This window comes from Monodelphis domestica, chromosome 5 (assembly GCF_027887165.1).
Source record: "Monodelphis domestica isolate mMonDom1 chromosome 5, mMonDom1.pri, whole genome shotgun sequence".
Classification (NCBI taxonomy): domain Eukaryota; kingdom Metazoa; phylum Chordata; class Mammalia; order Didelphimorphia; family Didelphidae; genus Monodelphis; species Monodelphis domestica.
The window spans coordinates 183,726,868-183,743,800 of record NC_077231.1 but is presented as its reverse complement, the minus strand read 5'-3'; the positions used below and the strand labels follow the sequence as shown (position 1 = coordinate 183,743,800).

Here is a 16,933-nt window from a genome sequence, read left to right as displayed (position 1 = left end):
AAAGAAGCAAAGAAATAACAGTATATTTGTTATTTTCACTTTATTATTTCTATATATATGACATCCCTTTGTGCCATCTTCATACATTAAAAATTCATTGTTTTCAAGTTGGGCTTTGAAAACGTGTATTACTATTTCTTAATAAAGACTGAAGCTCTCTGTTTAAAAAACAAACCATTAGGTAAATAAGAGAAGTGTCATATTAATTTGATAAATGTTGCTGATTACCAACATTAGTAGGTAATATATTATTACTATAATTATGCCTTGTCCTGTGATCATTATTGATCTTGAATGGTCTTAAAATCAGAATTTTATATTTGGAAGGAACACTTTAATTTGAGGTAACTCCTTTAACAATTTTGATATGGTTTGTGACAAAATCATTCTTTTTTCTTAATAGTCCTTCAAAATTAAGCAATAAATGATATGAAACTCAATCACCAAGGTTATGATTAATAAATTACCTCTCATCAATGGAAATTTTTCATGATGATGATACTGCTAAACCTAATAGTATCAACATTTTATTCTGAATCAAGTAACACAGACATTTAATTTAGAGGTTATTGATTTCTTCTTTTGCTCAGATCATACATCTGAATGTGTTCATCTTTATTTCAAGACAAAGAAAGAAAGAACTTGATTACTTTATCCAAATTTGCAGGTGGAAGAAAGGAATAGAAATCAGATCTAATTTTTTGGTGAATTTGCATTTTGTAAAATGACCGTGGCCATGATACATGTTTCATAACAGTTAGGAAATCTTTCTACTTCATGTACATTCTACCCAATGGAATTTGAGGGGAATATATTAATTTAGCCCCATTAATCTTCTTTTCACTTAAAAGCTTACAGCTGCATACTCTAGATTTTGGGGTCATTCTTCCTTTCAAAAAGCTTCATCTAATGTGAACCTTCCCTTTCCCCTCTTAGTTGAGATGCTCAGAAAGTTAAGAATTTGTTTAGAGCATCATGTTTGGTTCTTTTGAAACTAAGTTTACAACTTGCATGGTTATTTTCAACCTACTTTAAAAGACATGGACATTATTACTAATTAAACCCCTTTTTCATCAGTTTATAGACTGCAAGTGCTGACATAGGATACGATTAAGCAATGGAAAAGTTTGTTACAGTACAACTGTTCCAACAGTTTCTGTTAGTTTATTATTTGAGCAATACACTTAGCCTTGCAACAATTTCTTAAATTTCTTTCATGGTTGAAGAAGATGTGGTTCTAGTAATCAGGTTTGGATTTCAAGCAAACATAAACATAGTCTCAAAATTAATTTTGTGATCTAACTAAAGGATTTAGCATTGATACACAAAATGATTCAGTGGACATAGTCATGCATACAAGAAGGGTATAGGATGTGAATGCACCATTTCACTGCCATTTCTCTGATTCCATTTTAATCTAGTTTAGAAAAATGAAGCTACATCCAGGACCACTGCAAATGGTTCAGTCTCAGCTAGCTGGCAGTTTTTGGATAGCCTACAGATATTAAGGACTGGGCAGTTGTATACTAAAGTAGACAAATGGAAGTGGATTCTTTAATGTAGGCTAAGCAAAACCCAGCCACCTTTGAATATACCAATCAAGAGTAGGTCAGACAAGTCTAAAAGCAGTTTGGATTTAGGGACTGTTCTCATGGATTTTTGTTGTTGTTTGGTCATGTCAGTCATGCCCTATTCTTTGTGACCTCATTTGGGATTTTCTTGGCAAAGAGACTGGAGTGGTTTGTAGTTTTCTTTTCCAGCTCATTTTATAGATGAGGAAAGTGGTAAACATGGTTATGTGATTTGCCCAGGGTTACACAACTAGTAAGTGCCTGAGGATGGATTTGAATTCAGGGTTTCCTCACTCCACATCTCCCTTTGTCCACTGTACCAACTAGCTGCCCCTTCATGGATACTTTTTATCTACTCTATCTGTATATGTTCAGATATTTTTCCTGTTCTGAGTAATATACTTAGCTTATATTAGCATTGTTCCTAAAACTTCATTTTGTAAATTAGGATTGACCTATATATATGTATATATATGTGTGTGTGTGTATATATATATATATACATTTATATATATATATAAACATATACACATCTGGTTCAACAATTTACAAACTCATTTCTAATGAAATAGATGAAATAATTGGAAATCAAAACCTATCTATCTCTCTCTGAACAGGAGAGGTAACAAATGGGTTGACCTCTTGTAGTAGGCATAGTGCTATATTTGAAATCAAGAAGACCTGGGTTCTGTAATAGAGAGAGAAAAGGAGAGGGGGGCTTGAAAGATGTTAGGACCAGAAAACTAGCTGCTGTTGGGGACTGATTTCTGGGTAGCACCTTCCCTCTTCCTCCACTAAGCTGGACACCTTTTAATGGAGTCCTGACCTGACCAGAGGGTGAGTCAACCCCTCCCAGCCTTCTTCTTGGATTTGAAAATCCTCCCTCCTATTACACAAACTTTGAAACAGTTCTTCTGTAATCTAAATTATCTAATTTATTTCTTGAAAAGAAGAGAGAGAGAGAGAGAGAGAGAGAGAGAGAGAGAGAGAGAGAGAGAGAGAGAGAGAGAGAGAGAGTAGAGGGCAGAGGGGCCAAGGAGACCCTGTCAACTATTCCCTATGTCTACTTTTTGATGGTGGGATCAAAACTGTCTTTCAAGGGATATAGTTCCCCTCGCGGAAATTGTGATCCAGAGTGATCTTCAGTTTAGGACAAAACACTTTCCTTCGGCTCAGCCCGGCAAAAAGGATATTAGAAGAGATAATCTCCTAACCAGTTCTTTCCAGAGTCTTAGGTAAGAGACTGACCAGAAACTCCTTTGGCCAACAGTTTCTCCTTTTTTGAATTTTCCATGGAATTCTCCCTTCCCTAGCCGGCTCCTGAATGTTCCATTGCCCCTCCAGAAACATTTTTTTCAACCTTTGCAGGTCTCCCTTATTCTTGGCAAATTCCTTATTTACAATTCAAATCTTTATAATGACTGTTTGACCCTGGGCCAGTCATTTAATCTTTTACATACCTAGTTTCACTGATCTCTTTAGCTTTGAAACTGCACAACTTGACTCCTTTCTACCTTTCCAGTGTTTTTACACTTTATTCCCCTCCATGCATGCCATGATCTACCCAAATTGGTCCACTTATTCTTCATCCCACATAATACTCCCTCTTCTGTCTCCATGCTCTTGCACTGGCTATTCCCCCAAGTCTGGACTGTCTCTCTCTTCACTTCTAGCTTAGTTTCCCTGACTTCCTTCAAGAATCAGTTCAAATTCTACCTTCTATAATAGGTCTTTTTCTGCAGCCCCCCAAAGTTAGTGCTTACCTTTTTGAGACTATCTTTCAGTTATTCTATAAATAACAGGTCTGTAGTTGTCTCCCTATTTAAAATATGAGTTCCTCTAAAGCCAAGAAATGTTTATATTCTTCCTAGGATCCTCAGAACTTAACACTCTTCTTGGCACATTTACGAAATTAACAAAAATTGTTGACTGATCTGGAAAACAGAAATACCCACGCTGCTAGTAATAATAACAGCACTGTTATATGGTGTGAATTTTTCTGTATGTACCTTAGTTAATTTATGTTTAAAATGATCCACTGGGGAGACTGGTCTCTCAAAGGATCACAGGGAGAGCTACATTCCCAGCATCCTTTTAAGTTACATCCTCATTTAAAATGAGGATGCTTAGGAGATAAATTTGGCATAGACCAATGCTACAGGGCTCTTTTTTCAGAGCTGGTGCTTTTGGTAAAGTGCTACAGGTGTGTCTGTCTCTCTTTGCTCTGCTCACTTGACTGAAAGAACTTTTTTTTTCTTCTCCCTCTCTTTTAATTATTATTAAAAATCTAGAAAGCTAGAATTACTTATACTCTGTGTCCCCAATAACCAACATATCCCAGTATAACTGTAGACAGCTTCCTTCCCAATCCCATGTTCCTAGAACAACTAGGTGTCCATCTTCAGGGGGCTCCAATATGTAGATAAGCCAATGTTAAGGGGGTCCCAGTATGCAAATGAGCCAACTCCAAGGGGATTCTCTGATGGAGGAAGGATGAACACACTCAGGAAGTTTTCCTGAGAGGCTGGCATACTCTGCCCCCCACCAGCTACAGCTAAACCTTAGTCCTCATTCTTTATAAGCACCTACCTCAAAGGTTTGCTGAGATGGTGTTATAGTGTAGATAGTTCACTTGACTTGGAATCAGGAAGACTTGAGTTTAACTCTTCCCTCCAGTACTTACTAACTTTGAGACCTTGGCTCAGTCACAACTTCTTTGTGCTAATTTTCTTTTCAATAAAAATGAGGGGGGTTGAATTGATGGCTTTGAAGGCGCTTTCCAATTAGAGACCTATGATCTATCTATGTAAAGAGTTTTACAAACCTTAAAATTCTATATGAATGTCAGGTATTTTTATTAGAGGATTTCAAAGAATGGAGCTCTCATTGATCAGAAAAATGGGAGTCTGGGTATTAGAAATACATTCTTGTTCATTCCAAACCAACCTGATGGCCAAATGTTTTTTTTCTTTTCTTCTCAAGAGCTATTAGAGGGCAGGTGTTATAGTGCCTGCTGGATTTAGAATCAGAAGACTTGGGCTTGAATCCCAGATTTGCCACTCACCACCTGTGAGGTCTGAGGTAAGTCACTTACTCTGTCCATGGATCGGTTTCCTCTTCTGTAAAAGGAGGTGAACAGACTAGATGACCCTTTTAAGTCTCTTTTAGCTCTGAACTTCTGGTTTATTTCTCTTTAATATGATGTTTGTGATACAAAACTTCCCTTTTGGGAGTACCAAAAAAAGTCAGATATGGAATTAAAATTCCAAGCCTATGGTTGGCATTTTAAATACCTTCATCACAGATTGTGAACAAATTAAGAAGAATCCTGCTCAGAGTGCTTGTGCACCACTGTCTCCACCCACACCACATAATTCATTAGGAAACCCCCCATGCAAGCTGGCCATAAATCAAAGTGCTTGGGATACCATGGTTTGGGAGGGCATGGACCCAGACTGAACTTGCTTCGTGCTGGAACATAGCGTGCATTCCAGGTTAGTTTAAGTGTATGGTTTACAATTGTTCAGCAAGGCAAGCTGGAGCTTATTGTGCTAGGAAAAGAACAGTTAGGAGGATGGGGACTTCATAAAACTGCCACAGGGGAGCACAGATCCCTTCCTCCCCATCTTTACTGTGTGTTTCCAAAGCTTGGGCACAATTAGCACTTGAAAATGTCCCTCTGATGAGAACTCCCAAGCTCCTTTAGCATTTTTAAACATCATCACTGCTATACAGTAAGGACACGTTCCCAGATATGCTTAGAGTAGAAAAGAATGTTCTAGTATAAAATTGTATTACCATACAAGGTTGCTTGTAATTCTTGCTGCTAACCTTTTATTGCCACTTTTAAGTTTTTCCAAGTTCTGCCAAACTTCTTGAACTTTGTGGAATGATTAGAGCTTTATAAACATAAAGATCTTCTTACCCCTTTGAAATTCTTCACAGGAGCACCAGAAAGATGACAATAAAGTATACATTAAAAGGCCCAAGAGCTGGAATTCTATTCTGTGCATTAATCCTACCATAGAAAGGATTCCTTTGTATTATTAGGAAATTGATAAATGGGCGTTCCAACAGCTGTGCTGGTCTTCAGAAAGACTGTTGTGGAAAACATAGAGCAATGTTTCTCTTCCAAGGCTGGCACTACATTGCTGGATTGCCTGGAGATTCTTGGGATACTTAGCAAGTTGCCTCCTTTTAAACTTCCCAAATATTTGTTAGAAATACTTCATAATATAAGTATGTTTCCCTTGGCACCTTCATACAATATTTCTTCTTGTTTTCAGCAAAGAATATGGGGAGTTTTATTGAGAAACAAAAAGAGTTTTGTCTTTAAGAACTCAATTTGATATTGCTTCAAGTTGGATTGTACCAATTCCAGCCTTTGGTGATAGCTGCTCCTTAATAACCACAAAATCGGACCTTCATATCAATTCAATTCGATTCAATTCCATCAGGCCATGAGCAATAGAGCACTAGAGTCCTTCAAAGAGTTGGAGCAAGATTCAGCCTGGATATGTAGATGAAGGAGTCCTCTTCAAATCAACAAACAATCTAATACAATGAACACATATTAAGTACATGCTAAGTGCTTGAGATACAAAAAGAGGCACGAAGTCTTTGCCCTCAGTGAGCTAATTATCTAATGGAGAAGACAGCATACAATTAGGTACAAACAACAAGCTATATAAGGGACAAACAGCAAATAATGAAGCGAGAAAGCACTGACATGCAAGCAGTTCAGTAGTTGTTATTATAAGGGACCTCAAAGACAATGTAGTCTCACATTCTGATTTTATAGGCTCGGAAATAGACCCAAAAGGATTAAAAGTCTTGATGTCAGCACTTTGTATAGTATAAACAGTATATAAATGTAAGTTTTATTATTGCTCAAGGTCATGCAGCTAATTAGGGCAGAGACAAAGACTCAACTCTCTTGATTCCTCTTTTCTTTGTACTATATTAGTTTGCCTCCCCCCTTTCATTTTTCCTTGTTAAATAAATGAGTATTGATGAACAAAGGCCATCTATTTCACAGGACTCAGAGAATGAACAATGGCTTTTATTCTAGTCTCAGCTCTTTTTCTTTCCTCTACGAATCTTTAGTAATACAAAAAGGTGTTTTTCCCTGGCATCTTTGGTGGTGGTGATTTAATTTTCCAGTTCAGAGAAGCTGAAACTGAAAATTCATCTATTTTGTGAGAATATGGGACTTCACTTTGTTCCAGAAATCAAGATCCAAAGCCAAGCCTCTATAGAAAACCTAACTCCACAGCTTCTCTCTATGTCCTTTGTTATAGTTTTCTCTAACATTCAGCACACATTATGAAGGTAAACTGGGCTAATAATCAAAAGTTTATATTTAGGAAAAATGATAACTTAGTGATCTTTCTATTTTACTTTAATGAAAAGGAAAATGTAAAAAGGCAGTCACTACTTGATAAATTTTATTTTAATGTGCTTAATAAAGATGATGTAGAGAATTCTGGTCATCTAGGTTCAATTCTAGAATTCATATCTGGGTTCAAATCTTGCTTTTAGCACTTACTAGTTATATGACTGAATTAATAACTTTGATTCTAAGACACTCAGTTAAGAGACATGAAAACTGAGAGTCTTAGAACCAATAGATTCTAAGACAGAAGGTAAGGGTAAAAAAAATAATGCCAAATGAAATACATTTGCTTTTGTTGTTGTAATATCATTCTTTGTATTTATATTGCTAGCACTTAACACAGTGCATGGCACATAGGTACTTAATAATTGCTTATTAAATTGATTTATTTTAATGGGGTTATTAGAATAGTACATAATAATGATTAGCATTTATTTAAACTTTCAGGGTTTCAAAACACTATAATTATCAACTCATTTTATCCTCACAACAAACCTGGAAGTAGGTGCTATTTTCTCCATTTTACAGATAAAAAACTGAACTAAAGGAGAGGTTAAGTAGTTTGTCCAAGGTCACAGGGAGAATAAAGTGTCTTTTATGTAAAATTTTAATGATATATTTTGTTATGACATTACAAACATGTACAGATTACTCCTACTTTGAAATATCTCTTGTAACAGTGACAGTGTAATTAGACTAACAATATAGTGTACTCATCTGAAAGTGTATATAATAATATTTTATGTCTGTAAGACCACCCCAACTTTATTTTTAAAAGGTAAAAAATGTGTTTACTTTCCCTCCCATCCATGTCCCCATATGGAGAAAAAAGGAAATTTAATTTCCTATAACATAATCAAGTAAAACTATTTTCCTTAATGACTACATATAAATATGCATATATACATATAAATATATAGATAAACATATTTTATATTATTACTATATGATTATATTTCATATATTATTACATATATGTGTATTATATATATGTATATATATGTACACACACACACATATTTCTGTACCCTAAATCTATTTCCTTTATGTAATGGATATCATGTTTCATTATTAGTCCTTTGGAATCACAAAAGGTCATTGTATTGATTGTAGTGCTCACAAGCTTTCCAAATTATTATTTTTTACTTTATTGTGACATCTAGTTTGCCCTGGTGCATAGAAGACACTTAATTGGCGCTAATTTTATTTTAATTTGGTTTAGACTTAAGAAGCAAAAAGAATTCAAAGTCTTGTAGACTCCTCAAAAGCCTTACTCCTAGGTGGTATGAATGCTTTCTTCAACAAGTGAAGACCTAGAACTGGCAAGAACAAAAGTACAACCCAAACAAAAAGAAATTAAGTGATTCCTGAAGTGGGAATTAGTCAAAATCCATCATCTAGAGGCAGAGTCAAGATGGCGGCATAGAGGGAGCGAAAGTTCAGACCTCCGAAAACCCTTCTTCGCCAATTATAAACCAAATGTTCCTAGGGGGCTGAAAATCAAACCCAACAACAGGACAGAGCTAAGGAACCCTCCTGCTGGACTCAACTTAAAAGGTATGCCCCCCCAGAAAGCCTGAATTTGAGAACACTTGGGTTTAAGGGGAAGGAAGAAGTAAGGTCCCAGGGCCCCTCCCCCACCCACAGCACTGAGCCTCCAATGGTGGCTAGAATCTCTGAGCTAAACTAGAAGACTTTCCAATAAGATCAGGAGTGAAACAAGGATGCCCATTATCACCTCTATTATTTAACATTGTACTAGAAACACTAGCAGTAGCAATTAGAGAAGAAAAAGAAATTGACGGTATTAAAGTAGGCAATGAGGAGACCAAGCTATCACTCTTTGCATATTATATGATGATCGTAATAGATAATATTGGAGGGGATATATTTGATGTATACTAGATAATACATCAGGTAATTATCTTCTTTTGCCTACCCTCCTCCACCTTTCTCCCTCTTCCTCCCTTGTCTCTCCCAACCTCCCTCTTCAGCCTGTTCACCTTCCCTCCCACTTTCTTCTTCAGCCTCCTTCTAAGTCACTCAGGGTGAGCTATGATGTTTCAGAGGAATTATTCTTTATATTCTTTATCTCAAGTAAGGGTTTATTGAGGAAAATAGGAATAGATGGAAGATGGAGGTAAGAGGGTTGGAGGTTTCCCTATTATCTACACTGAGTCTAAGGTTGGAGGATATGGAGAGAAATGGAAATTCAGTCACTTCCATGAAACAGAGCTAGTCAGAGAGACATAAGTGGACTATTGTCCTTCTTCTTCTGCCTTCAAATCAGCCAGGTCACCTCCAACTTGATTATCTCACAGATAAACCCAGCTTCTTCCCTCAAAGTCACCACCATCAGCCAAGAAGCCCTCAGCCAAGTCCCAGAAAATCAGTCACTGTTGGCTTGACTCCAAACTGCTTTTCCCAGGAATATTCCAAATTGAATCTTCATTTGACTGACAGCTGACCCATCTCCAGCTTCTGTCCTTTGCATGCATGCCTTTCCAGTATCCCTCTTCCACATGGTCTACTTAAAGAATCCTAGAGAATCAACTAAAAAGCTAGTCAAAATAATCAACAACTTTAGCAAAGTTGCAGGATGCAAAATAAACCCACATAAGTCATCAGCATTTCTATATAGTTCCAACACATCTCAGCAGCAAGAATTAGAAAGAGAAATTCCATTTAAAATCACCCTAGACAATATAAAATACTTAGGAATCTATCAGCCAAGACAAGCACAGGAACTATATGAACACAACTACAAAACACTTTCCACGCAATTAAAACTAGATCTAAACAATTGGGAAAACACTGATTGCTCATGTGTAGGACAAGCTAAAATAATAAAAATGACCGTTCTACCCAAATTAAATTATTTATTTAGTGCCATACTTTTGAACTACCAAAAAAAATTTTTACTGAATTAGAAAAAAAAATAACAAAGTTCATATGGAAGAACAAAAGATCAAGGATATCCAGGGAAATCATGAAAAAAAAAAAGGGAAGGAAGGTGGCCTTGCAATCCTAGATCTCAAACTATACTATAAAGCAGTGGTCATCAAAAAAATATGGTACTGGCTGAGAGACAGAAAGGAGGATCAGCGGAATAGACTTGGGGTAAGTTACCTCAGCAAGAGACTCTATGATAAGCTCAAAGATCCCAGCTTTTGGGACAAAAATCCACTATTTGATAAAAACTGCTGGGAAAATTGGAATACAGTATGGGAGAGATTGGGTTTGGATCAATATCTCACACCCTACACCAAAATAAGCTCAGAATGGGTGAATGACTTGAATATAAAGAAGGAAACTATAAGTAAATTAGGTGAAAACAGAATAGTATATATGTCAGATCTTTGGGAAAGGAAAGACTTTAAAACCAAGCAAGAGCTAGAAAAATAAAATCACAACATGTAAAATCAATAATTTTGATTACATCAAATTAAAAAGCTTTTGTGGAACCAAAATTGGAAGGGAAGCAACAAAATGGGAAACAATCTTCATAACAAAAACCTCTGACAAAGGTCTAATTACTCCAATTTATAAAAAGCTAAATCAATTGTACAAAAAAATCAAGCCATTCTCCAATTGATAAATGGGCAAGGGACATGAATAGGCAATTTTCAGATAAAGAAATCAAAACTATTAATAAGCACATGAAAAAGTGCTCTAAATCTCTTATAATCAGAGAAATGCAAATCAAAGCAACTCTGAGGTATCACCTCACACCTAGCAGATTGGCTAACATGACAGCAAAGGAAAGTAATGAATGCTGGAGGGGGTGTGGCAAAGTTGGGATATTAATGCATCGCTGGTGGCTTTGTGAATTGATCCAACCATTCTGGAGGGCAATTTGGAACTATACCCAAGGGGCACTAAAAGACTCTCTGCCCTTTGATCCAGCCATAGTACTGCTGGGTCTGTACCCCAAAGAGATAATGGAGAAAAAGACTTGTACAAGAATATTCAAAGCTGCACTCTTTGTGGTGGCAAAAATTGGAAAATGAGGAAATGCCCTTCAGTTGGGGAATGGCTGAACAAATTGTGGTATATATTGGTGATGGAATACTATTGTGCTTAAAGGAATAATAAAGTGGAAGAATTCCATGGAGACTGGAACAACCTCCAGGAAGTGATGCAGAGCGAAAGGAGCAGAGCCAGGAGAATATTGTACACAGAGACTGATATACTTTGGTACAATCGAATGTAGTGGACTTCTCCATTAGTGGCAATGCAGTGATCCTGAACAACTCAGAGGGATCTATGAGAACAGACACTATCCACATTCAGGGGAAAAACTGTGGGAGTGGAAACACTGAAGAAAAACAACTGCTTGATTACATGGGTTGAGGGGATATGATTGGGGATGTAGACTGGCTGAAAATCCTAGTGCAAACATCAACAACAGAAATGGGATATGATCAAAGACACATGTAATACCCAGTGATATTGTGCATTGGCTATGTAAGGGGTGGGGGAAGGGAGGGAGGGAAATAATGTGATTCTTGTAACCAAGAAATAATATTCTAAATTGACTAAATAATAAAAAAATATATTTTTAAAAATTCATTGTCTATATACAAAGAAACTGAAGAAGAGTTTGAACAAAGGTGAAAGACAAAACTAAATTAGAAGAAAAGCTAGACATGGGAAGGAGAATCTGTCTACAATTACCATGGGTTTAACCTAACCTATTGAAATAAATTTATTTCTAAAATAGAAGTAGAAAAAAGTAAAAGCTTTGACATGGCTTATAGAAGTTTAACCAGTGTAAAGCATGTATAGTGTAGTTACCAGTGTAAATCATGAAGAGACCATAAGAGCCTAAAACTCATTGGAGCCAGCAAATACTTGATTGCTTTGCCTAACAAAGAGACATGGCACCCAAGTAAAATTTCAGTTTAGAATAAAAGCTCATGTTTAATAGAATATGGAGGAGGATGGCAAAAGATTACAATCAATCTTGCCTCATAAAATAGAACAAGGCATCACACACACACACACACACACACACACACACACACAAAACGCCCAAAGTCTACAAAGCACTGGAGGTATGCTTATCCAAGAGCACTCTTAGATGAAAATGTGAGGACATCAAATAGAAAATAATAGCATTTGTAAGAATTGCTATCACAAGCTATTGCCATCATCCATTACTGTAGAACCACTACTCTGACCTCTGATTATCTCAGTTGCTGATGTACCATATCTGGAAATATTAATGGCAGATAAGAAGTTGAAGCTAGGAAGAACAGTTATAGGAATCCAAATACATGGAGAAGAAATGTGTAATAGAGGTGCTGTTTTGACACCAAGAAGGGCTCACTTTATATGAGTTCAAGGAAAGTAAAATGCCAGAAGCATAGGAACAAATGTTATACCCCACCAAGAATGATCCACTCATATTCATGACACCATTTTTTGCATGGTTTTGTTCTCATGATGAGGGAATCTTTTTGAAAGTATTAGAAAGGAATAGACAGGCTTTTTATAAACTATTTTCTATAAGCAGACCTCATGTCCAAAGTCACAAAATTGTCTGAAAAAATAAACTCTTTATGGATAGTTTATTAGCTCCATTCCTCCTAAAAGATATATATATACTGGTAGAGCAATTGCAACTTTAAAGACTTATCTCCCATTCATAAGATCAAACTATGTTGTTATTGATTTGTTCATGAACATATTCATGTTTATACGTTGCTCAGTTATTCATGTCTGACTCTTTGTGACTCATTTCATGGAGTTTTTCTTTGCAAAGATAGTAGAGTGGTTTGATGCTTTCTTCTCCAGATCATTTTACAGATGAGGAAACTGAGGCAAACAGGGTTAAGTGACTTGCCCATGGTCACACAATTAGTAAGGATCTGAATCCAGATTTGAAGTTGAAAAGTTGACTTTTTATGATTCCAAACCTGCACTGTATTCATTGTGCCACCTAACTACCCCAGATGAAACAATATTCCTTAAAGATTATGGATGTCTGGTTCAGGAGCAAAAATGGCAGAGTGGAAGCAGAGAAGCTCACAACCACCACAAAAATTCTCTCCAAAAAATCTTAAAACAATCCCACAAAATGAATACAGGAGTGAAAAACCTATCAAGGAGGGTGAGTGAAGCAGCTCTCATGAAGAGAATAACTTGAAAGGTAAGCAGAGAACCTCAGAGGCACTTGGGTGGGAGGGGAGCACAACTAGCAAGAGGCTACAACAAGGAGTAAAGAGCAAGCCAAAAGCAAGCATCAGCTCCCATCCAACATCTACTTTTCCAGGTTCTGAACCTGGTCCCAAGCCAACATCCAGAGACCCTACATTGGCCAATAGTGATTCAACCCAACTTACACTTCTTAAAGTTCCAAACAAACCTGAAGTGAGGTCCAGAGTTCCACTCTAGGGTAGTCTATCCTGTGCAGCTTGATTTGTATGTGCCCTAAGCAAGGCTAGGAATCCCAGACCAGGCTGTACTATAAAGTAGCAATAATCAAAACAATCTGGTTTTAGATAAGTAATAGAATGGTAGATCAATGGAGTAAATTAGGTATATATGATATATAGGAGTAAATGTCTTAGCAACCTAGTGTTTGATAAACCCAAAGATCCCAGCTTTTTGGAATAAGAATTTACTCTTTAAAAAAAACTACTGGTAAAATTGGAAAACAGTATAGAAGACCTAGCTTATAGATCAAACTAAATTTAAAAGCTTTTGTACAAACAAAACTAATAAAAGTAAGATTGGAAGAGAAATTGACCATGTATTAGCATAAGAACTTCACAACTAAATGCAAAAAAGCAGAAATAATAAATGCATCCTTTTCAGATCATAATTCATTAAAAATTATAATCAATAAAGATTGGAGATTAAATAATATAATGCTAAAAAAGCAAGTCAAAGAATAAATTATAGAAACAACAATGATTTTATTAATGATAATGACAATGAAGTGACCATATATCAAAATTTATGGAATGAAGCCAAAGTAGTATTTAGAAGAAAATTTATATCTCAATACTTACATCAATAAAATAGAGAAAATGCAGATCAATGATTCACATGCAACTAAAAAAAACTAGAAAAAGAACAAATTTAAAATCCACATTTAAAGACTAAATTGGAAATCCTAAAAATTAAAGGAGATATTAATAAGATTGAAAGTAAGAGAATAAGAGAAAGAGTTGGTTTTCTTAAGAAAAAATCAAATCAAATAGATTTGCAGGAACTGATGCAGAGAGAAATAAGCAGAACCTGGAGAACATAGGACAAAATAACTACTATATGAGATGATGAATATCTGTGAAAATTTGGCTACTCTCAGAAATGCAATAATCTGTGACAATTCTGAAATCCTTATGACTAGGAATGCTCTCCACCTCCAGAGAAAGAACTGTTAGAGTTGTCTTTCACATCAGTGTATTCCTGGTTTTTATTTTGGGGTTTTGGTTATGTATGACTTTGTTCTTACAAGAATAACCAATATGGAAGTGTGTTTTTCATGACAATAAAAAAATGAAAAAATGTGGATGCAAAGGTGGTTCTCTTCAAGAATTCTGATTATTAAAATGAACAAAGAATAAAACAAGAATGATTTTGGTCAGATATATGTAGTTATTTTCTGGGGAATAGTCTATAAAGATTTCAAATGGAAGAAGGATCCTCTATTGATATTGAAATCAACAAGTTAGTGGATAACTGTAATATTTACAATCAAGTCCTAGAATACTCTGGAACTTCCTAAATCAGTTCTATGACATTGCAAAGGAGAACAGACTAAGAACCCACATAGAAACAGACATCAATGACAAATGGACCTACATTATGATATGAAGTTGGATGGAAGTCTGTTGAGTACATCAATGTGTACATATATTAGTATGTATATTATATACACATATTTACACATATAAAATAATCTGACATGTACATACAGATATCCATCAGTTTTTGTATATATGTTATAGGTGTTTACATTATTTATCTATCTATATCTATATAAAGTATATGGGTATGATAGACACAAATAATTTGAGTCATCAAAGATGACTAACAAAGTAGACTGGATGTCTTTGAGGATATTTCTCAGTATCTTTTAATCATCTTAAACTATTAATTGACCCAAATTACTACTTTTTAATAATAATTTTATTTTATTGATATTGTTGAGCTACAAACAATAGAACCCTAATGTTGATAACCCAAAGGGGAATCAAGAGATGTCTAATGAACAAGAGTGACTTTTGCACAAGAAATGGTTTAAGGTATGTCAAACAGAATAATTTGGTCATAAAAGGAGATGGGCTATTTTGCACTGGATAGGGATAATAGCTGGACAGCCCTAGTGCTGCACTGGTACCCAGGAAATATTAACAGATTTAAAGCAATGTTCCTAGAATAGTGGGTAGACCTACAAAGGATTTATGAGGAAATATTGTCAGGAATCACAAACAGGAGAAGCATAGATGGTTTGTGACCTGTACTCATGCTGGGAATATTTCCTTTTTTAAGGAAATTCATATATTGAAGTTTCCACTCCAAGAAAGCAGAGTCTCACCCTTCAATGGCCAGACCATAGCTAGAACTATTTGTTCTCTCTGGGGGCCACATTTTTATAGTAATATTGATAAACTAAATGTCCAGGAGAGAATGGTCAGGGTGGGGAGAAGAATGAAATTATCAGGAAAAATTGTTGAAGGAATTTATTTAGTTTGGAAGAGAGAAGTATTTGAGATAAGATAAATATGGGTAAATAATACCAAGACAGTTTTTATGCTTGTTCGATATAGTTCTAAAGATACAAACTAGCACTAGTGAGGAGAAACTATTGGGAGGAGGGGGTGAGCTCAGTTGCCCAATGGATTGGGAGCCAGGTCTAAAGATGAGAGGTCCTGGGTTCAAATTTGCTTCCTAGAAGTATTATCCTGGGCAACTTAACCCCCGTTATTTACCTAGTCCTTACCGCTCTTCTACCTTGGAGCTAATACACAGTACTGATCTCAAGACAGAAGGTAAGGGTGAATTTAAAAAAAGAAGCTACTGACGGCAAGCTAAGAGGTGCAAGGAATAGTACAAGGGACCCTGAGTCAAGAATATGTGAGTTCCCTTAGGTCTCAGATACTTACTAATGATTTAACCCTGGCTAAATCATTTAACACCTCATCTACAAGGTAGGGATAGTACAAGTAGCAAACTCCCAATGCTGTTGTGAAGATAAAAATGAAAATTTTTTAAAGTGCATTGCCAACCTTAAAAATACTATAAATACTTGCTATTATTAGAGGCAGATAAGGAAGAATGATACTTAGAATTCTCCCAAAATGGAATGGATTTTCTTATGAGGAGGTAGGGTAAAATAAGCAATGGATTAAGCAAAGTCTAGACACCTGGGCATGAGAATAATCTCCAACATGTAGACTTCAATTTGTTCATCTGTAAATAAATAAATGAATGAATGAATGAATGAATGAATGAATGAATGAATGAATGAATAAACAAACAAACAAACAAACGAATGAATGAATGAATGAATGAATGAATGGGCATATTGATACTTAACTGAATTCCTACTCCAGTACCTCAGAGTGGATTGAAGTACACTTGGGATTATCAGGGGCTTTATTGTTAGATCTTTATTGATCAAACCTAGATAAGTCTTAACATTTTAAAATGTTTCAAGTGCAGATTTGGTGATGGCCAGTCCATCTGACTCTTCAGTAGAGCTTTGCTCCAAGGGGAAGGCATGTATAGAACACAAGCTGAGTGTTACTGGGTGTCCTAGTACATCCTGGGGTGAGAGTTGGCCAGAACTCTATACATGCTTATGTTCTAAGTCGTGCATTTTTGTACACGGAAAATCCATGAAACTATATTATGTCATGAAGGAATTTGTAAAACTCCATATAATATTTCACGTTTGGAAACTTCAAAATTGTAACAAATACTTTATGGTTGTTGTAAATGGCAGTAAAGT

The 16,933-nt window shown here is 35.8% G+C and overlaps 1 long non-coding RNA gene across 1 annotated transcript; it reads left to right on the top strand.

The window, feature by feature from the left end:
- The first annotated feature begins 2,365 nt into the window (after window positions 1-2,365).
- Window positions 2,366-11,437, top strand: LOC130454581 (uncharacterized). Its single transcript, XR_008912266.1, has 4 exons — window positions 2,366-2,408; window positions 4,554-4,652; window positions 8,189-8,523; window positions 11,053-11,437. It is a non-coding gene; the product is annotated as an uncharacterized LOC130454581 (long non-coding RNA).
- Window positions 11,438-16,933: the final 5,496 nt, after the last annotated feature.